The 22,274-nt window shown below is 44.3% G+C and overlaps 1 protein-coding gene across 8 annotated transcripts in view; it reads left to right on the top strand.

The window, feature by feature from the left end:
• Nucleotides 1–22,274, top strand: part of RPP30 (ribonuclease P/MRP subunit p30) — a 225,247-nt gene that overhangs the window by 77,150 nt on the left and 125,823 nt on the right. For all 8 annotated transcript variants that reach the window (XR_013824206.1, XR_013824207.1, XR_013824208.1 and 5 more), the window contains one exon: nucleotides 15,842–15,970. The gene's annotated coding sequence lies outside the window, so the exon portion shown is untranslated. The remainder of the gene's footprint in view (nucleotides 1–15,841; nucleotides 15,971–22,274) is intronic.

The raw sequence follows: 22,274 nt of genomic DNA, 5'->3' as shown, positions 1-22,274 counted from the left end.
TTCAACTCCCTGGGCTTCCCTGGTGGCACAGTGGTTAAGAATCTGCCTGCCAATGCAAAGGATATGGGTTCGAGCCCTGGTCTGGGAAGATCCCACGTGCCGCAGAGCAACTAAGCCCGTGCACCACAACTACTGAGCTTGCACTCTAGAGCCCACAAGCCACAACTACTGAGCTTGTGTGCCACAACTACTGGAGACTGCGCACCTAGAGCCTGTGCTCTGCAACAAGAGAAGCCACAGAAATGAGAAGCCCGTGCACCGCAACTAGAGAAAGCCCGTGCACAGCAATGAAGACCCAACGCTGCCAAAAATTAATTAATTAATTAATTAATTTTTAAAAAAGAAAACTTTCAACCCCTGAAAGATGGGAACAAGGCCTGAAGACTCCCACATCCCTAGTTCATGATTCTGGAGACAGTTGTCCTGTTGAGTTAAAGATGTCATTTAAAAAGTTTGGCTAGAAATAATGACAGTGTCAGAACCTGCTAACCACGTTAAGATTTGAGAAAGAGACTTCAGTAAGAAAAAGTGAAACTTTGCCTATTATTCAGACATCTTTGGCCATCTTCCTTCCTTCCTTCCTTCCTTCCTTCCTTCCTTCCTTCCTTCCTTCCTTCCTTCCTTCCTCCCTCCCTCCCCCCCCCCTCCCTCCCTCCCTCCCTCCCTTCCTTCCTTCCTTCCTTCCTTTTTTTGGAAATAATTTCCAGACCTCACAATAATTTGAGCCAAAAGTTACAAGCCCAGATCCTAGCCCAGGCTTTGATGCTAATTTTCCAAAAACCTTCTCCCTGGAGCCTGGAGTTTGATGAATGGCACAGAGCTCCTTCGCTGCTGCGAAGGCAGCAGTGGCAAAATGCTTTGATGTCTTAGGGCTGGTGGCAAAATGCTTTGATGTCTTAGGGCTAGAATGCTGGTTCCATCGCTTACCAGCTCTGTGCCCTTGGTAATATACTTAACCTCTCTAAGTTTTTCTCATAAAGACTTGAATGGTTAGCTTTTCTTGTGGTGTGTCATTTGTGTTATATTCTTTAACTCTTTAGATGCAGTGTTTATCACCTACAATACTTCATCCTATCTCCTCCACCACTGTTGATAGAGTGCCAAGCTGGGAGCCTATGTTCCATAAATGTTTATCATTTTCTTGATTTTGGCAAAAAATATTTATAATCATTTATTAAGATTTCACTCTGGGCAAGATATCAAATCTGGTTACTTTGCTGGGGGGAGAGGGAGAAGGAAAATCAAGGAATAAGCTTTGGGGGCTTCCCTGGTGATGCGGTGGTTGAGAGTCCGCCTGCCGATGCAGGGGACACGGGTTCGTGCCCCGGTCCGGGAAGATCCCACATGCCGCGGAGCGGCTGCGTCCGTGAGCCATGGCCGCTGAGCCTGCGCGTCCGCAGCCTGTGCTCCGCAACGGGAGAGGCCACAACAGTGAGAGGCCCGCGTACCACAAAAAAAAAAAAAAAAAAAAGGAATAAGCTTTGTCTTTAGGTCTTTAGGAATGTTCAAATCAGGTACCTGGCAGTCTCTCCTCTTCTCTCTCACGATGTGTGACTCTAGGGAATTACTTGGGAGTGGAAACTGTTGGGACCAGAGTTGTGGTCTAGCTAGATGATTCTGGCTTTCTGGTGGCCTACAGAGAGGGAGCTGCTGCTGCTCGTTAGCTGCCCCGTTTTCCTAAAACAAATACGTATTGGACGTTAAGGAGCTATGCAGTTATTTTCTAAAATGTTCACTTATTGCCTCAGAGATCTGGAGCTGCAAAAGCTGGGGGCCAGGGCAGAGGTGAAGAGGAGAGTTATTTGTGCATCGTCCTCCTGGCTTTGCCCCCTCTCCTAATTTCCTTGCACCCCAGAAAGGAGCAAGTCCTCACCCTGCAGGCACCCAGGGCCTCTCCCGTGGACACCCTCCCGCTTCTCCAGCTCTTTCTCCTCCAGCCAGTTCTCTCTGATCTTCCAGGGTGGAAGGTTAAGGTTGGAGGAGTGTGAGTTCTGGTCCCATGGATGAGGGGAGGGGGATGCAGCAGAAAAGAATGGGAGGGGGAGGGGGAGGGGAGGGGGGGAGGGGAGGGGGAGGGGAGGGGAGGGGGAGGGGAGGGGAGGGGGAGGGGAGGGGAGGGGAGGGGGAGGGGGAGGAAATTTCCATTTCAGGTTGCCATTAATTTCCTCCTCAATAATCTAAAATCACACACTATTGGCAAGCCAGAAGACTAACTTTCCTCGGCTAATACCCACTCCAGTGTAACCTGGGTGAGGAGTTCCTACTCCTTCTCTGAACAGAACTTTGGACCTGTTTCTGGTGAAAAAAAAATCTGGCCTTATCGAGCAGAGAGAGTTTGTCTCCTCCATATTCTGGGTAATTATGAAGCTTCCTGGCATTGACTGACAATGATGGATGCCTATTATCCCTGATTTCTCCTCCTTTCCAGGTTGAAGAATAGGAGGCAGGTAATGGTGGAGGTTCAGCCAACCTTATAACAATGGATTACAAGAGCTAATGTCAATTCACACAGCATCCTTCCATAGGATTCCAAGGAAGTGTTGGTCCCCTGAGAAATCGAACTGCCTTCTCCATGATTTCTAGAGAAGCTGCTTGAATTACCCTTTCCTGTATACTAAGAGTACCACACAGAACTCAGTGTAATTGTTTTATCCATCTCTACCACTCCACACCTAAGGCCGTGAGCCATCTGAGGGCAAAGGCTGACCCACCACCAGCAACTAAGGGCATGCTAGCTGCCCTCCCACCACCCCTTGCACACAACATTTTGTGAAAAGAAAAGAGGAATCTTTTGCCTCCCTTGTAAATGTTCAGTAAGTTCAGCATCCCCCCAAGCTCTGAGTTATACTATAAAGTCAGTCCATAATGGATGAGATGAGATGTATACAAAGACAGGCAAAAGACAGATTGGCTTCCAGGCCTGAAGCTGCAAGGCTGGGCAATTCTGTCTCCACTGACTTGTCTAAAGCTTCATAGAGTGAATGGTATTACTATAACCCAGAAGGATGGTCAGACAACTGTAGCTCTAGTAAAGGACGAACCAGGAAGAAAGAACCTGCAATGTGTCTCCAGCGCTGACCCTCAGCTGTGACCTGTCTGTCCCGGGTTGTACAGACAGATGATTCAGCTCCCAGAGCCTGGAGCCATAAAATATTTGAATCATACATGCAATTCCCCTTCTTCTGATTTCATGTTCACTAAGCAACTGTAACTGTAATCAAATTACACTTTGACTTCCCATGTATTTATTAATACCCCACTTTGTTCTAAAAAGCTATGAGGGAACTTGTGAAAGTGCACAAGCTTCCATTTAAAAGATAAAATTTAATATAAATTGTTACTGTGGGGTTTTGGTTTTTGCCTGCCCTATATCCATTTTTTTTGTTTTTAAGTCATTACTGAATTTGTTACAATACTGTTTCTGTTTTATGTTTTGGCCTTTTGGCCACAAGGCATGTGGGATCTTAGCTCCCCAACCAGGGATTGAACCTGCACCCCCTGCACTGGAAGGTGAAGTCTTAACCACTGGACCACCAGGGAAGTCCCTGCCCTATATCCATTGTATCCTTATTTATCTACATTTTCTTGGAGAGAACTATCTACCTCTCAGGTGGAACTGGTACCATCTCATCACAAGTTCCTATACCCGGCCAATATGAGAATTCCATGAGCCTGGTCTCCGGGGCTTGGCCAAGTCCTCCATGGAAACTCAATTCCTGAGATCTTATTGGAATCATGGGGAAAAAGAAGCTCTTCTTCCACTGGCATTGCTGTCTGTAGGGTGATATAAGCCTGGTGGTGCCAGGAGCCACCAGGTGGGGAGGCAGGAGCCTGAGAACAGAGGTACCATAGAAGAGAGCAAAGCCAAGAGATGGAAGGAAAGAGACTGAGTACTGATGAGAATATTTTTTAATTTTTAAAATTAAAAAAAATTTTTTGGCCATGCCACTCGGCATGTGGGATCCTAGTTCCTCAACCAGGGATCGAACCCGTGCCTCCTGCATTGGAAGCGCAGTCTTAACCACTGGACCACCAGGGATGTCCCCACTGATAAGAATTTTTGAATTCTTAGTTCCAGCCATGGCTAAAGCTAGACCAAGTCGTGGGTTTTCTTAGTAGACCTAATATAGTCCCTCTTTTCTTGATTAAGTTGAGTTTCTAGCCACTCTCAGCTGAGGGTCCTGATTAATTCAGTGTATGAGAAAAGTAGAGAGAAAAAAAATTAGCATAGAGAAGAAAAAATAAGACTACTAGTAAGGTGAGCATACATACCCACAAAATGCTTGCCATGAACACAGTATCCTTGTTAGTGCTGGCCCACAAACTCACCTCAAACTCCATGTAGTCAGCAGGGGTGGAATCTGCTTACTAATATTAAGTAGAGGACTCAGAAGAAGAAAACTAAGCAAACGCTCAGGAGAAAGATTACTATCCCTGATGATAAAAATTGAAAGGAATTTCCCCCTTTGGCTCCTTGTAAAGATGCTGTGTGAAACAGTGAATCACACCCTCAATAATATTCTTACAATAAATCCAACAATGCATTAATAACTTACATGGGACTGTTTCTTATAACATCTTGCGAAGTGGATTGATGACCTAACACCAAAGCCCAGTTCAACAAGGACAGCTTTAAAGTGGGGGGAGTGATGCCAGTCTTGTATATGGCTCTCTGCTAACACGCTTGGTCAAAGTGACCCCTCTAAGATGAACAAGCTGCACACTGTACCTCTAGGTGCCTGAATGGTTTGGAGCCATAAACCAGTTACAATTCCTTTGCTTTGGGAAGCTGATCTGCATCTTATATTCTATGGTAATTAGATGGATGAATCATTGTCTATTAAAGCCATTTTTACTCTGATGCCATAAAACTCTGTCTTATGCAAAGAAGAGAGTGGGCCAGGAGAGGGAGGCTTCCTTTCTAGTTTTCCTAGAAGGGATCCCTCCCTGATTTAAAGGAGCCTTCCTGCCTGAGATCTGACAGAGACACAGGATTTTTGTGGTTTTTTAATCTAATGAATTTCTTCATATATATAGTTGTTTACAATGTTGTGTTAGTTTTTTCTTTTTCTTTCTTTTTTTTTTTGGCCATGCCATGTGGCATGTGGGATCTTAGTTCCCAGATCAGGGATCGAACCCATGCCCCTGCATGGAAGCTCAGAGTCTTAACCACTGGACCCCAGGGAAGTCCCCATGTTGTGTTAGTTTCTGCTGTACGGAAACTAACGCAAAGTGTAGAGCAAAGTGATTCAGTTATACATACATATATATCTATTCTTTTTCAGATTCTTTTCCTTTATAGGCTTTTACAAAATATTGAGTATAGTTTCCTGTGCTATACAGTAGGTTCTTATTGGTTATCTATTTTATATATAATAGTGTGTATATGTTAATCCCAAACTCCTAATTTATCCCACCCACCCTTTCCCCTTTGGTAACCATAAGTTTGTTTTCTATGTCTGTGGGTCTATTTCTGTTTTGTATATAATTTCATTTTCATCATTTTTTTTTTAGATTCCACATATAAGTGATATATGACATTTGGCTTTATCTGGCTTACTTCATTTACTATGATAATCTCTAGGTCTATCCATGTTGCTGCAAATGGCATTACTTCATTGATTTTTATGACTAAGTAGCATTCCATTGTATAAATATACCACATCTTCTTTATCCATTCATCTGTTGATGGACATTTAGGTTGCTTCCCTGTCTTGGCTATTGTAAATAGTGCTGCAGTGAACATGCATGTATCTTTTCGAATTATGTTTTATTTCCAGATATATGTCCAGGAGTGGGATTGCAGGGTCATATGGTATTTCTATTTTTAGTTTTTAAAGGAACCTCCATACTGTTCTCCATAGTGGCTGCATCAATTTACATTCCCACCATCATTGTAAGAGGGGTCTTCTTTCTCCACACCATTTCCAGCATTTATTATTTGTAGACCTTTGGATGATGGCCATCCTGACCGGTGTGATGTGATACTCATTGTAGTTATGATTTGCAGTGCTAACCGTGTGGCTAGCATTGTGGATTTCAAAGGCAGGCAGCCCCTGCTTGGTGACAGAAGGTGTTTCTTAACACATGTGAGTTGAATGTGTGATAATTGCACCCTAGAAGTATATCTAATAAAGGTTTTCTGCTCCAATTGAGATCGAAAAGTCTATAAAATCCCTAATAACACTTCACCCTCTGAATATAATCTTGGAAGCTAGGTTTTAGCATTTTGTGTGTCTGTACAGTCAGGCCACTCAAGTTGGCTGTTCTCTTGCTCTCTGTACATCTCCTGCCTGACTAGTGCCTGCTTCACCTACACCCTAGTCATGACTGACCTTCCTACGTACTTGCCCCAGGCCCCAGCTGGTGATTGTTCTTATCAAAGGGGCCGTGAGGGGCGTGCCCCTCTACTGGTTTCCCTGGTAACTAATGAGCCCACCTGACGTCAATTCCCCTATAACTGGTAACCTCCCCCCCCCTCCCGCCGCCCCGCGAGTGAAGACTGCCACCACGTCCTACCTGACACAGTGGGGTGTCGCTCCAGGACCTTGCTTCAGACGTGTAAGCTCCCCCACTTCGTTAAACCATGGATGTCTCTGTTGCTGACTCCGGGCTCTTTCTTCGGTCTTGATACTGGGCAAGCACAGGCCTTACAGGCCTGCGGGGTGCAGCCCAAGAGTGTCCAACCAACTCTTTTTATTTATATGGCCATTATCCATTTTTAAAATGTATGAACAGGTTCATCTCTAATAGGCACGAATTTTAATTTCTTCCTTTTCCTCCTTGTATTTCCATTTCAATTCTTCCATAGAATTTCATTCTAATGTAATATATTTTTATATTTGAAAGTCTTTTATTGATCTTTATCTTGAACAAATATACTTTTGTAAGTCGAAATTCTTTTTATTCTTGTGGCTATAAAATTCTTAGTGTTAAAATTTTCATCTGGATTCAGTTAACATTACATAGATATTAATATATAATTGATCAAAACAACATAACTATATTACAAATTATAATAAGTACTTATTAAACATAAGAAATAACATTTTATGAAATACCTTCCTCTTAATGAGATAGATGGGACTGGTTTTTTTCAGTTAGTTCATATACTCATGGATGAGTATTACTTACTGATAGAATGAGACAGGATTCAACATCAATTCTATTTCTTCTTTTTGTTTTTATAAGCATAAGCATTAATAAACCTGGTTCACATAACTAATTAGATGGGAATGGAAAGGATTTTGTTTTCTCAACTCAATTATATTCTCAGTTGTAGTCTTATATTTATTTATATTTGAACTCTAAGTTCTTATATAATTCTAATTAATATAATATATAATTAATATATAATATGTTATATATTCATATGTATATGATTCTTGTATATTCTAAGTTTTATTTAGAAAATCACAGTGATCCACGTTAAAATAATTTTTAGTGATCTTTGAAAAATTACTTGGTCTCTTTTTTTTTAAATTTATTTATTTTTATTTTGGGCTGCCTTGGGTCTTTGTTGCTGCGCGTGGGCTTTTCTCTGGTTGCGGCGAGCGGGGGCTACTCTTCGATGCGGTTCGCAGGCTTCTCATTGGGTGGCTTCTCTTGTTGCAGAGCGCGGGCTCTAGGTGCGGGAGCTTCAGTAGTTGTGGCACTCGGGCTCAGTCGTTGTGGCTCGCGGGCTCTAGAGCGCAGGCTCAGTAGTTGTGGTGCACGGGCTTAGGGGCTCCGCGGCATGTGGGATCTTCCCAGACCAGGGCTCAAACCCGTGTCCCCTGCACTGGCAGGCGAATTCTTAACCACTGTACCACCAGGGAAGTCCCTTGGCTTCCTTTAATTTAGCTGAAAGCAAAGCATTGGACATCATAATACTTAGAAAATGATTCTTTAAATCCTATCATTAAAGTCATTTACTTTCTCTAAACTATCCATTTCAATTGCCCCTTTCTGCAAGCCCCAGACTTTTATACCCATTGTGAGATTCAGGATGGATGAATGGCACGTAAAGCAGAGAAGCACAGTTGTGATGAGAGTAGGGAAAGGAGGACTGGCATGATGTCTCCTCTGCCAGTCAGTAGTCATATGGAAATTAAGGCTCTGGAAAAAGGCTCCCTTAAAGCTCACTCTTTATACCTTCATCCCTTAGAAAGGTACTTATTAAACCTACAAAATAAAATGTGCATCTCAGTTTGAGTGTCAATGTTCCAGTAAAGAAGGAAAAATTTATTAAAATATAGGAACTGTACTAAAAAGTTCTGTAAAGAAGCAGCAAATGGTAAAATCCTGGAGGGAGGGTGCTATGTGAGATAAGGCCATGGGAGAGGCCTCGTGACAGGTGCCACTGAATTTGAGTCCAAGGATGAGCTTAGGCAGCTTACAGAGCTGGGGAAGCACATTCTAAGGAGGAGGAACAGCAAGTACAAAGGCCCCGCTGGGAATAAACTTGGTGCGTTTGGAGTGGCAGGAATTAGGCCAGTGCCGCTGGAGCACAGTGGGCGGGGGAGGAGTGGAGGGAAGTGAGCCCAGAGAAACAGGCAGGGCCAGAATGGGCGGGACCCTGAGGGAACTGCGTATTATTCCCAGTGCAGCCCAAAGCCATTTGAAGTTTAACCAGGAGAGTGATAGGAGCTGAGTTGTGCTTTAGAAAGATCATTCCAGATGCTAGGAAAAGAGGCAGCCGATGACAGGGAAGTAAGAATAAAGCCAGCTAGCAGCAAGGCCATAGGCTAAGGCAGTTGTCCATAAGGGGAAGGACAGTGGCTCAGGATAGAGGAGAAGAGTGAAGCTGTAGGAGGGGTTGAATTGGGGCAGTAATTTGTAGAAAAAGCCTACAAGAATTACTGATGGATGAGATATAGAGTGTAGAGAAAGGGAAAGAATCTACCTGTAGGATAAATCCGAAAAGTAGGATGGCTTAACTATGTCTAGGACATATTTCAACATCAGAAAATTTGAACCCAGAAGTACTGGGCAGCTGTTCGGGTCATGGCACTAAGTGACCAAGAACACCAGTCTGAAAATCTACCTGGATAAGCAATGATATGGACCCCACTCATGGGTCATTCCAAGCCACCACACATGTACAAGGCTATGAAAACTGCCACATAAAATCTCTCAAAATGAGGTCCATTTTTGAAGGGGAATTCTTATTGCCACAGTTCTGGTTAGTCCAAAGTCTATGCCTATCAAGTTTTAAGTGAATTTTCTTTATTACCAAATAGGAGTTGTGAAGGTAAAATAAATGTTTCGAAATTATCCATAATTTTAGAAAATTAATTTTGAATAACTTAGCAAGAGAAACAAGCTGATCTCTCTTGCTTGTAGAAAGTGTTCTTATACAAAGAGGAGGTCAAAGAGAGCACAGCCAAAGTGTAAGGAGAAAAGTGTTATAAAATGTGCCAGGCAGGCAATTAATAAAACATTACATGATCTTTTTTTTTTTTTTTTTTTTTTTTTTTGGCGATACGCGGGCCTCTCACTGCTGTGGCCTCTCCCGTTGCGGAGCACAGGCTCCGGACACGCAGGCTCAGTGGCCATGGCTCACGGGCCCAGCTGCTCTGCGGCATGTGGGATCTTCCCAGACCAGGGCACGAACCCGTGTCCCCTGCATTGGCAGGTGGACTCTCAACCACTGCGCCACCAGGGAAGCCCCGATCTTTCTTTTTTAAATATTTATTTATTCGTTTATTTATTTGGCTATGCCAGGTCCTCCCAGCTGCGGCACTCGGGATCCTCGTTGCAGTGTGCAGGATCATTTTAGTTGCTGCATGAGGGATCCGTAGTTGCAGCGTGCGGGATCTTTGGTTGCAGCATGTGGGATCTAGTTCCCCAGCCAGGGATTGAACCCGGGCCCCCCAAATTGGGAGCACAGAGTCCCCACCACTGGACCACCAGGATGTCCTTCCATGATCTTTCTTGATTTTGTGATGATTATGGTATTTTTCAGCATTTTGAAATTTGTAATTCATTTGATTTCTCAGCCTAAATGAATATTTATTTTCATACTCAATTTGTATTTTAACTTTGTATTCTTTATGTTAAACAGGACTCTATAAATTATTTCAGCTTTAGGCCCACAAAACCTGCCCCTGGCTAGTGGCATCACTTATAAGATGGGGAAGGCTTGGCAGGGAGCAGAAGATTGTTGTTGTTTGGGGGGGGATATGGTGTATGTGGGATTATCAATAGGTTTTTTTTTTGGAGGGGTGAACCTAGGTTAAATTAGAAATGACTCTTACACATCCAAATGGATGTAGGCAGTTGGATCAGTAAGTCTGGAGCTCAAGAGTTCTGGGTTGGAGACATCAGTTTGAGTGTAATCAGTGCATAGTTGGTGTTTGAAGCCCAAGCGTCTAAGAAATTAGCTAGGGAAGGAGTTTACAGAGAAGGAAGAGAAGTGAGTTCCTGACAGAGCTCTGAGGTCCTCAACATTTAGAAATTTAGTATAAAAAAAGGACTCAGGAAAGCAGGCTCCGCAGCAGTAGCCAATGACACAGCGGGGAAGCCAGAAAAGTGGGCGGCCCAGAGGACTAGAGGAAAGGACTCCACGGAAAAGGGGAGGTCAGTCAGGCCAAACCCTGCTGCGAGGCCAAAAAAGACGAAGACAGAGCTGGCCAAGGGATTTGGCCATTGGTGACTCTGACAAGAGCCATTTCGCCAAAATGGTGGGTAAAGCACAACTGGGTGTGGAGAGAGTTTGGGAGAGTATGGATGGTGAGGAAGCAATGACGGTGCCTATAGACAACGCTCTTGCAGAGTATGGCTGTGAAGAGGAGCAGAAAAAGGCAGCAGTAGCTGGCGGAGGGTGTGGGCTCAAAGGAGTGTGTTTGGATTTTTTTAAATGTGTGATATTAAGGCATATTTGTGTGTGGATGGGAATGAGCCAATAGAGAGGAAAACTGATGATGTAGGAAAGAATGGGGATAATTGCAGAGGGATCTGGGTCTAAATGGAAGCATTTAGCTTAAGAGCGAGCAAGGACAGAGGGCTGGTAGAGAATCTGGTTACCAGTGCAGGTAGGCGGGTGGATTTGGCGTTGGGAACATGAGGTGTCCTCAGCTGATTGCATCTATTTTCTCTGTACGGCATGGGACAAGTTTGGAATCAGAGAATGACTATTCTTTTTTTTTTTTTTTTTTAATGTTTATAGCAAATGTATTTGAAATGACTAAGAACTGGAAGGAAAAAAAACACCACCAAATGTGTATCAGCTATAGAATGGGTAAATAATGTTGTTGTCCAAAATGACTCTTCTGACCATTGGGGATGAGGAACAAGAGAAAGAGTATTGAAGACTTGAAGTGAGAAAAGAAATGTAAACAGGTCTTGAGTGGAAAAGTTACATGACTTTATTGTTTGTATACTTTTCTACAAAATTGTAAACTCTTTGAGGGACGACCCATGTGTTACCCATTTCTGGAAACCCTATAGAGCCAACATGGCCTCTTGGACAAGGTTAGGCCTCTGATGTACTCCTGTTGGGCAGGTGGGTGGGTGGCTGAATGCGAGGACCCTTGGAGAAATCCAAAGGGAGAAATGAACTTCATCAAATGAAGTAAAAGACTTCATCAAATCAGGGAGGATTTGAGTGATCAGGAGGATTTTAGATGGGAATGTGGCATGAATAAAGATGTAAGGGTAGCATCTTCTGGGAAGGCTTTTCCCCGACTTGGGCAGATATATGCATGTTTGAGATGATGGGAAGATACATTCATATGTGCTGGTAAGATAGGCCCAAGTGTGTTGTGCCTTGAAAGTTGTGCTAAGGAGTTTGGATTCCAACTGAAATTAGCATGTATGTGGTGCCCAGGCTAAGACTTTTATTTGAAACCTTAATGAATACAGCCTGGAAAAACTGAAATTTTAAAACCACAAGTAGTTTAATGGAACTCAAAAAGTAGAAACTTAAATTTAAAAAGTACAGACTTCTGTTTCTTAGGAAACGATCTGAATGAGTCTTTATACTACAAAAAATGTAAAGTAAGTGTGGCTTTCTAAAATGGAGATATTATTAACTCCAGAGGCTAAGATCCTCTGTAAGATAAGGGAAGAGGTGACTACTGATGGTGCAGAAAGAGCTGCATCTCTGCAGATATGTTTCTCCTAGAAAAATGGTTTCTTATACCCGCTGGCAGATATATGTGTTCTACTTGGATGGGTGTGTTCTTATTCAGGCGATGTTCACAGGAGACCAGAAGGCAAAAGGGTGGGAATGGTGAGCCGGAAATGACCTCACCTTCCCGAGGGGACTGGTTTGGGTTTGGCAGTATTCAGTCTGGACTGAACTTCTGGTCTCCTGCCCATGATATTACTGAAGGTTGGTTAACTCAGAAAGTACTATTATAAGACTGCTGTGTTATAATGTGGTTGCCCAGAAATACACCTGTGGGGAAGGGCTATGTTTCTCTTGAAAGGAGTGAACTTCACTGCTGTCAGTCACCCTTGGAAGAAGTAGATCCTAGGACAGGAAATAAAGATTGAGAAGGTTGATCTCAGACTAGAGAGGAGGAGAAGCTCCTTCCTTTCACTGAAACTCGAGTAGTGGGTCTGGCCGTGCTTGGAGTAGTACTTCCAAAGATGCGTGTGATGACTTCTTTGTAGGCAGGTCAACATTTAAGCAACGGTAAGTCAGCATAGATTCAGAGAAACCATATCTTACATTAGCTGTCAGTTCTCTTCCTGTGCTTCCCCAAACCTTGAGTCAAGTTCAGCTTAAGCGAGGTTGTGGGGAATGAAGAATGGTCTGGGACATGTTTGGGTCCTAGTGAGGAAGGGCAGAGCAGAGCCCCTCCCAGAGGCCAGTGTGATGAAAGCATTATACAAAATGCCATGTGCCACAGAGCAGCAATCCCTGGGTACCATGGGCAGCAGTGGTGGGGGCTTGGTGGCTTCGCAAGGAAATATTGTTAATAGACATGGGACGTCAGACACCCCATAAGGGATTCTCTGAAATAGCTGGGAGAAAGTCTACAGGAGCAGACGGTGGCCAAAGTCATAGTTTAACAATTTAATAAAAATTGTTGGGGTTTAAGTAGGTTATGATAAAGCAATCCCATATCCCCCTTCCAAATTTGGAGTGGACAGAGATTTAGACATAGGGGTCAAAATATGAAAATGTCAGCATATTACCACTAGCACTGACTTGGATGTTACATACAAACGTGGCAAATGACCAGACAGGAGACACACCAGCTCTGATGGGGCAGTATTCCTTGGGGAAAACACAGAGACAGGAACAGTAACAGGTGTGTGGGTCCCCACTGCCCTCTGCCTTCTAGGGCAGAAGACAGTGATCAGTGGAGCCAGACATCAGATTCCAGGAAACAGACCCTGACTCTTAGGCTGTGAAGTTTAAAGCTACGTTATTAAAGAAACAGCAAGCCGTCCTCTGGAGTGATTGGTGGTCAGAGTACAACACAAGGTTCTGGAATGGTAGAACCTTGGCCCTGGCCCCTCCCCTTGCATAATTGGGATTGGGGGATGGGTCCAGGCTTTGCCTCTGCAGCTGTAGCAGCAAGGCTCATCCCTGGATTCATGACTGGGGAAGTACCACCTTTCTCCTGGCCTGTTCAGGAGACTAGATCCAAGCCTAGAGATTACCTGGGATTGGCTGCTTTCAATCCGGGGCTGTAACTTGCTTCCTTGGATCTTTGCAACCACCTCTTTTTCTAGAAGGCTGATTGGTAAGAATCAGTCTTGGACAAATTAAGGCATACCTTTCTGAGTCTCACCCAGACAAGCTTTCTGTGCTTTCTTCCTGAGTTGATCTCACTTTCCCAGAACTGCAGGCCTTCTTGGGCAGGGGCAGGGACTGCCTACGTGAGTTTACTTGTTGGTGGAGCAGAAAATATGTGCGTCCTGAGGCAGGATACTATGAAAGAGAATACCCAGAGAAGGCTGAATTGCAGTCTTCTCCCAAATCATCAGTCAGCTTGGTCATTCACCTACCCTTGGGGAGGGGGAGTGAAGAGTTGAGAAGCCTTCAGAAAAACCTTCCACTGATGCTTTTCCCTCCTGGGGAAGGGATATAAGTTTCTTGTCCTTTATGGAAATGTCCAGCAGCTCTGAATCAAAAATGAACTGGATCTAAAAGTTCTAGGCATGGATGGTGGTGGTTCTACAACAATATGAATGTATTTAACGCCCCTGAACCATACACTTAAAAATGGTTAAAATGATCAATTTTGTATATGTCTTACTATTGTAAAACAAACAAACAGACTGAATCTAATCCTGTTTTTGGTTCTGTTATGCTTTGTTTTGATAATATATTCACAAGGTTTTAAGTTTAACAAATGAAATGGCACCTCTGTGGTCTATTTCCTAGCCAATCCACTTTCTTCTGCAGAGGCAAACAGTAATACCAGCATTTTGATATTCTTCCAGAGATATTTTATGCAGACCCAAGCAAATACTTAAAAAAATTTTTTTGACACAAGTGGTATCAAATCTTACACTGTTCTGCAATTTGCTTTTTTAGCTTAATGAAATTTCTTCAGGAATGTTCCGTATCAGTATATCAGAGTTCCAACATTCATAGCTACTTATTTTGCCAGTGCATGGATGGTTCACAGTTGATTTAACTAGTCCTCCTTTGTGGTGCAAATCTAGATGTTAGTATTCTTTTGCTATTCCAACGCCAAAGGGCCTCTAATATGTTTTATTTCTCACCTATATCTACTCAGAGGATAAATTCCCAGACATGGAATTGTCTAGCCATGGTTTTAATAGTTTTTAACATAGGCAAACTTAACTCTAATACTCTTGAGTAGATATTGGAACTGAGTAAGAACTCTATAATCTGACAAAGGCAGCCAGAAAAGTGGTGATATGTATTCCACTCATAAACCATCGCACCACACGTTTGTACGTGTACTAAAGTGGGAAAACCATCAAATGAACCCCAAGAAAAAAATGTCCATTTTCAAAGAGAAACTCTTTCTGACAGAGGTCTGGCCAGTCTATAATATAACTACTTGACTATACAGACGTTTTCTTTAAATAATTTCTTACATTTTTCTCAATGTAACTTCCTTCATATTTTTTTCTTTTTTCTTTTTTTTTTTTTTTTTTTTGTGGTACGGGGCCTCTCACTGTTGTGGCCTCTCCCGTTGCGGAGCACAGGCTCCGGACGCACAGGCTCAGTGGCCATGGCCCACGGGCCCAGCCGCTCCGCGGCATGTGGGATCCCCCCGGACCAGGGCACGAACCCGTGTCCCCTGCATCAGCAGGCAGACTCCCAACCACTGCGCCACCGGGAAGCCTGTTTTTTTTTTTTTTTTTGATGTGGACCATTTTTAAAGTCTTTATTGAATTTGTTACAATACTGCTTCTGTTTTTATGTTTTGGTTTTTTTGGCCACAAGGCATACAGGATCTTAGGTCCCTGATCAGGGATCGAACCCGCACCCCCTGCATTGGAAGGTGAATTCTTAACCACTGGACCACCAGGGAAGTCCCTATTTCCATGCATATTTTCTGTTTTGTTCTGTAAAAATTCAAGAATCCCATCAGGTTAGCCAGAGAAAGTGATTACCTGCTATGATAGGTAAGAAAACAAAAGGACAGAGGTCAAGAGAAGTTGCAACTTGTTTGATGTCACCCAGCAAGTTAGTGGAAGAGTCTGGATTAAGATCCAGGTAAATCAATCAATCAATCAATCAATCCAGGCCAATAGCCTAATTCTGTGCCCTTTCCACTAATCTATATTGTACTGCTGCTCCAGCTCTCCAGTTCTCAAAAATAATGGAACTGCCTGAACTTACTGGGCTCAAGAGAGGTCTCAGCTTATGCACAGCCAATGACTGCCTCTCTATTTATGACTTTGTCCTGTTGCTCCACAGATGCTGAAGATGAACAGACAGGATCTCTCAGGAATAAAAGATATCTTCAAACAAGGGAGATCCAGAAAGGCCTCTGTCTTCCAGGCTTGCCTACAGCCTTACGTGGCTCACATGCCAAGATGGGAAGAGGTAAGTCTGAGCTTTGGTTGATACCACTACCCAGAAGGAACCAGAGGGGAATGAATTTTGCACAGTGGGGAACACTCTTTCATATTATATGCGCTAAAATGCTATGAACTATTTAAAACCCTTCCCATGCAATGCAACGCAGGGTGGCATGGAAAAGAGCAAAGAACTCCAGCATTGCAAGCCCTTCTGGGGTCACCAAACAATAGGCATTGTATTGATGGGAGTTACTCTGTGTGTATATATACAGTCAACAAGAAATGTACTCAGTCTAAACTTTAAGCCGTAGTAAACATAGCAACCAAGAATTCTTCAAAGTTAGTATTTCTAACCTTGGTCTATGAAAGCGTCTATTCCTAGTGCCATAACAAGCTACTCTCAGATCTCACTGGAATAACACAAGAAAAGTTTACTTCCCACCTGTGTCACAATGAGGTAGTGGTTGTATGGGGGAGAGGGGGCTGAACTCCTTGCGATCACTGAAGAGGTGACATCATCACCTCTGCCGCATTCCATTGGCCAGGGCTCAAAGAATGGTTCCCATTGCTTGGGAGGCTGGGAAATGAGTTTTCCACTGTGCTCAGGAGAAAAAGAAGAATTTGGGTAAACACACAGCAATCTCTCTGCTTCGTCAACATAAACGGGCTCAGAACTTAAATGGTAAAGGACACAGAAGAGGGCACCAAATAGATTAGAACTGGGACAGTGAAAAGAAAAAAAGATCTCAACAGAATTGCAGAGATATTTGTCTATAGACAAATCTCTGGTAAGAAGGATGTGGAAATTGATTCCAGAACTAGGGTGTCTATTATTGATAGCTTTGGGACTGTGTAACAAAGTGCACACAGTTCTCATTTCATAGTTGGAGTCAGTCATTCTCAATTGGCCATTTTTGTTGTCTTTATAAGGTCATGGGTTAAAGAACCCTACCGGGTATTTCTAACATGAGGTGTCTGGGCAGGGAGAGTCTTGCTGACAGCTGAGGTCAAGATTCTGGGCCCAGGGCACAGAGCAGGAAGGGGTTCACCTTCAGGATGGCCACCCTGGGCAGGCCTATTCCTGTCTGCTGTGCTACACACTTCCCTTCCATCCTGGAGAAACTAGTGAGCCAGCAAGTATCAACCGCAGGGTCCCTGGCAGGGTTATTTTGAAATCACACACCATGACAAATCTCAGGGAAGTTACAAAACAAACAACAATAACCAAGGCATCCCAGCTATTTTAAAAAGAGCTGGAGATTCATTACTTCAGGCCCAAATTCCTGTGAGCTTGGCAACCACTCCATTCTGAAACGAACATCCCTTTCCCAGCGCGATGTTTAAAAAACACAGCTAAGCTCTATTCTCTGATGTATAAGCCTTCTCTGACCTCAGAAATGTGAGTGTCTATGCGGGAGGGCCCATGAGAGTGGGTTTATGAGAATATGTCTGTGTTAGAGTGTTTGTCTGGGTGATTGTGTATATTTGTGTTACTCGTGTACCTGCATGTGTGTGTTTGCATGTTTGTGAAATTCAGACCAGGACAGAGGAAGGCAACTCAAGTGGCTCCAACTTTTACCTTAAATCTTGTGAAATTCTAGTTAATTGGCTCTGAAGAGAATTAGAAACCCGCAGGTAACTGATATTAGGGCTGTTAAGAACCTCCCGGAAGACCTAACCCTTGCTGGCTCTGTAATCACAAGCACCTGCAAAGTTCTGCCTGGCTGAGGAGAGAGCAGGGTGCACCTGGCAGCCAACATCTGCTTGGAGGAAGGAAGACAGGGCTCCAACCCTGAGCAGAAGAGGGCCATCCCCTCTCCTGTGCTCTGCTGTCACACTCAGGTGCACTGTGCGTGGGTCTGCCTGTCAGTTGGCGCTGAATCCTACCACGCTGTTCCAGGTCTGACTATCTTCTCTGTGTTCCCAAAGACCTGCTGCCCCTGCCTGTGTGCACCCAGGAACACTCTGGTTTCTATAACAACAAACCCCATCCCCCCAGAGTTTCCTCTCGCTCTGCGCAAGGCCACCTGCCAATCTGTGCTGACTTCCCCCAGCCCTCAGCCTGGCCCCTCCAGACGTGCTGTGCCTGTCCCCACCCAAACACCAGCACTGAGCATCTGTGTTTCCCAAGAGGGCAAAGAGGGAAATGGAGACTCAGTAAATGTCAATAAAAGCAGAGCTTCTCTAAGTCATTCTGATCTTGGCACAGTTCGCATTTCCTCCAGTACTGCTTTATCTAGGTTCTTGGAAGCTTGCAGTGAGACTAGGAAATCGGCTGTCAGTTGGCTTGTGGTGATGTTTTCTCAATAATCTTTTTGAAGGGCAGTTGAATTCAAGATGTTTTCAGATCTAGAAGCAGAATCATGCTGTATTTATGGCCATGATACCTTTTGGTGGAGTTGTCTTTTCATTTGTAGGGTTTTTCTCAGAGTCCAAATTGGGGGAAGGAAACAGGTGAGGTGTTGCTCTGTGACCTTGCTGCAAACTGGAAGGAATCAGGTTTGCACGCTCAGGGCTTAAGGATTGTGATTGTTGTTTTGTGACTGGATTCACATCTGCAGTCATCCTCATAACCAGAAGAGCCGCTTGACTAATGTGTGCCGTGAAGGCACGAACACAACTGGCTATTCTAAAGCAGAAGCGGCGGCTCAGGGCACTGCAGGTTTAATAAGCAATCGTCCTTACAGCTGTAGGGCCCGGCGTGAGCATCAGTCCTCTGGGTGAATTCGGGGCTGGTTCCTTCCCTACCAATCTTGGTTGCTAAGAGCAGGTGACCTCACCAACTATTTTAGCAACTTTTACTGCTGGGAATCATTCTCTTGGGAACCTCAGAAGCTGGCAAAATAAATCTTTGTACTCTGTTTATATTCTGACAACACTGACTAAAAGCCTCTCCTTTGAAGAGAAAAGGCTCATCCCAAGCAAAGGCAACTGATGGAATAGATTCCCCTTGTGTGGCGTATGAATAATAGTAATTGCGTAAATGTTGATAAGTTTTACAGGTTCCAGAGTCCTCGCATGAGCTCCTTTTCATTTGTTGTTTGCAGTTACCACATGAGGGAGGCAGGGCTGACCTTGACTGGCAACCCTATCAGCAGCTCAGTGGGATTAAATGACTTGCCAGTGTCACACGGTGAGTCGTTGGCACAGATTGCAATGCAAACATTCGGACAAATAAGTTAGCTGGCTTTCCATTCTGCCATGACACTAAACTTCGAAAATAATCCTGTGGATTTTTTAAAAAATGTAACGGCCGCTCGTGCCTAAGCCCCTGGAAAATTCACAGGCTGATGAAAGGGGTCCATTTTGGTGATGCAAGTAAATACCAAGCTGCTGATTTTGAGCAAACGCAGCCAATGCAAGTAAACATGATATTTTCATGTATTCATCCATTTGAAAGAAATCCGATGGCAGGAATTTGCTCCCAAATTCGCAGATTTTCGCGTGTGCCAGCATCTGTACAAATGCGTGTCGTTCTCTGCAACCTCCATGCCCATAGGAGGAGATAGATTCCCTGAGCATGAAGATGAGACAGGGCCTTAGAGATAATTTTGCGCCACCCGTTCTACAGGGAAGGGAAGCAGCTTCAGAGAGCAGTGCCTTACACAAGGTCACACTGTTAAGAAGTGTCAGAAGTCAGACCAGAGCCCAGACCTTCAGACACCACAGTCAGTTTGGAGTGACGCCTCTGAGCCCCTGAGTGGTTCCAAGTCACTAAAATAACCACTAAATTATGCTCAGGGCAGTACTTAAGCAGATGAGTGCAGTCAGGCCCTTTTAGCAGGATTTAGAGCAACAAAAGTTGGAATCAAAGGCCTGCAGCTTGTTTGAGGTTGTTCTGACAGTGGGTCTCTCCAGAGGGCAGGCTCACTGGAAATCACCCTCAGCTCTGCTTTGCCTTAGAGCCTCGGCATTGGTGTGTGAAGCCAGGGCTGGCTGGTGCCTGGTGTGGTGTGATGGTGGGGACAGGGTTTGGCCTTGGGCTCCCTGTGCTTTCCACATGGCTTCATTTATCAGCCAGGACACAGTGCGAGTCCCAGAAAACCAGGCCAAAACAATTGTGACCAATGGCACAAGGGGTGACGGTGTTTATTCAGGGGCTTTCTCAGAAGGCTTTCCAAATAGTCCATGGGGAGGTTTATTTTCAGACCTCAGTCCAAGACCAAAGCACTTAGAGTTATGTCAGCCTCTTTGCTCAAAGTGTCCCTGAGCTGCTTTCAGCAAGCTTCTCAAAGAATCACACAGACTTAGCGACTTGAACTGTGTCTCTGAAGGAATGGTCTGAGACCAGACTCAATAGCAGACTTTCCTGTGCGTCTCTGTACAGGGACTTAATCAGATAAAATTGTGTTGAGGGCTGCTCCTGTGCTGTGGTAGATGCCACGTGTACTGCTCTGACCCCTACCTGAGGACCAAGGCATGTACCCTCCCCCGCCAGGTGCCAGGAGCGTTGCCCATGGATGACCCACAGCTGAGTCCCTCCCCAGGGATTACCTTTCGAATATCACTCAGGATCACAACCCCTTCCCAGGGAACAGCCTGCATCTGATAACTGGTCATTGTCAGGGGTACAAAGGATCGGCCCCTTTGCTCAATTCAGGATATGTTTGCAGGGCTACCCCGGCTCCAGAGCTCCCTGTGGGATTGGCTAGGGCCTCTGTGCTGCTGCCCTAAAGTACGACCCTCTCTGCCCAGGCCGGCTTCACTCACGCCTGTATGATGTTGTCCCCCAGAGCACTCCCAGTTAACCACCTACATGCAAATCTTTGTCCCAAAATATCACACACACACACCCCGCCCCCTGCCTTCTTTGGGGCCAGAATCTTGACCCTTGTCAAATGGCCATCAACCTCTAGGCCATATCAACATGCCTAGAAATCTTCTTTTATCAAGATAACCAAAGAAATCTGCATTAATTTCCTGTGGCTGCTGTAACAGATTACAACAAACTTGGTGAATCAGAAGTGGGAAATCAGTTTCACTGGGAGCAAATCAGGGTGTTGGCAGGGCTGGGCTCCCTTTGGAAGCTCTAGGGGAGAATCCATTCCCTGCCTTTTTCAGTTTCTAGAGCTGAATTCTTTGCGTTCCTTGGCTCAAGGCCCCTTCCTCCATTTCAAAGCCAGCCACAGAGCATCTTGCTTCAGTGGTCACATTCCTTCTTATTCTGTCATATCTCCCTCTGCTTCCCTCTTATAAGCACACTTGTGATTGCAGTTAGGGCCCAGCTGGATAATCCAAGATAATCTCCCCATCAAGAGCCTACAGTTAATCCCACAACAAAGTCTCTCTTGCCATATCTGGCAACATTTACAGATTCTAGGGGTTAGGCCTGGATATCTCTGCAGGCCATTGTTTAGCCTGCGCAGAATCATAGAGTAAACCCTGGGGGACACACATTCTGATTTTGATTTGTACTCTGTAGTTGTTTACCTGAAAGTGAGGAGGCCCCCAGATCTTCCTTTTGCAATCCATTTGCTACTGTCCCAACTAGCCTGGTCTCGGCTAGGAAACCTACTTCTTGATTCTGGCCTTTATTATGAAACAACAGTAATTCTTACTTGCTAATGCTAGAACTTGTTCTCTGTTCTTTGTCTCTCTCTTTCTCTGTCTCTCTCTTTTTCTTCCTTTCTAACCATCTAACCCACCTAATTTTGCGTCTGCAGTCACCCTCGTGGTTGTGTGGTCTATGCTGGGATAACATTCTTAGGCATGCTATAGCCTGGGGTGTGGGAGGGGAGTGGGATAGCGGTTTAAGCCTAATTGTCAGATTCCTGTCAATTCTGTAAAGCATCCTCTGTTAGTAGCAACTTGGAATGATACCATATGACCCTTCAGGTAGGGATTTGAAGAACAATCCTCACATAGTCATTGACCAGAAATAAGGCTGATCTGAAATTTTGTTCCAAGAAATCCTCTGCAATCTCATTTCTTCCCTTGCCCCTAATTCTTTTAGCATATTGTTTCTACCTCTTTTATGGACCGTGTATCTTGGTCTGTATATTTGTCTTCCCCACCAGACTGTGAGCTTCTCTTTTTTTAAGACTTTTTTTAGAGCAGTTTTAGGCTCACAGCAAAAATTGAGAGGAAAGTACAGAGATTTCCCATATACCCCCTGCTCACACACACATGTAGACTCCCCCAAAATCAACATCCCCCACCAGACTGGTACATTTGTTACAATCGATGAACCTACACTGTAAGTCCATAGCCTACATTAGGGTTCACTCTTGGTGCTGTACATTCTATGGGTTTGGACAAATGTATAATGACGTGGATCCACTACTGTAGAGTAGTTTCATTGCCCTAAAAATCCTCTGTGCTCTGCAGAC

This window comes from Stenella coeruleoalba (genome assembly GCF_951394435.1).
Source record: "Stenella coeruleoalba genome assembly, chromosome: 16".
In the NCBI taxonomy this organism is placed as follows: domain Eukaryota; kingdom Metazoa; phylum Chordata; class Mammalia; order Artiodactyla; family Delphinidae; genus Stenella; species Stenella coeruleoalba.
Note: the sequence above shows the minus strand (reverse complement) of the source record. Positions and strands in the feature narration are given on the sequence as shown.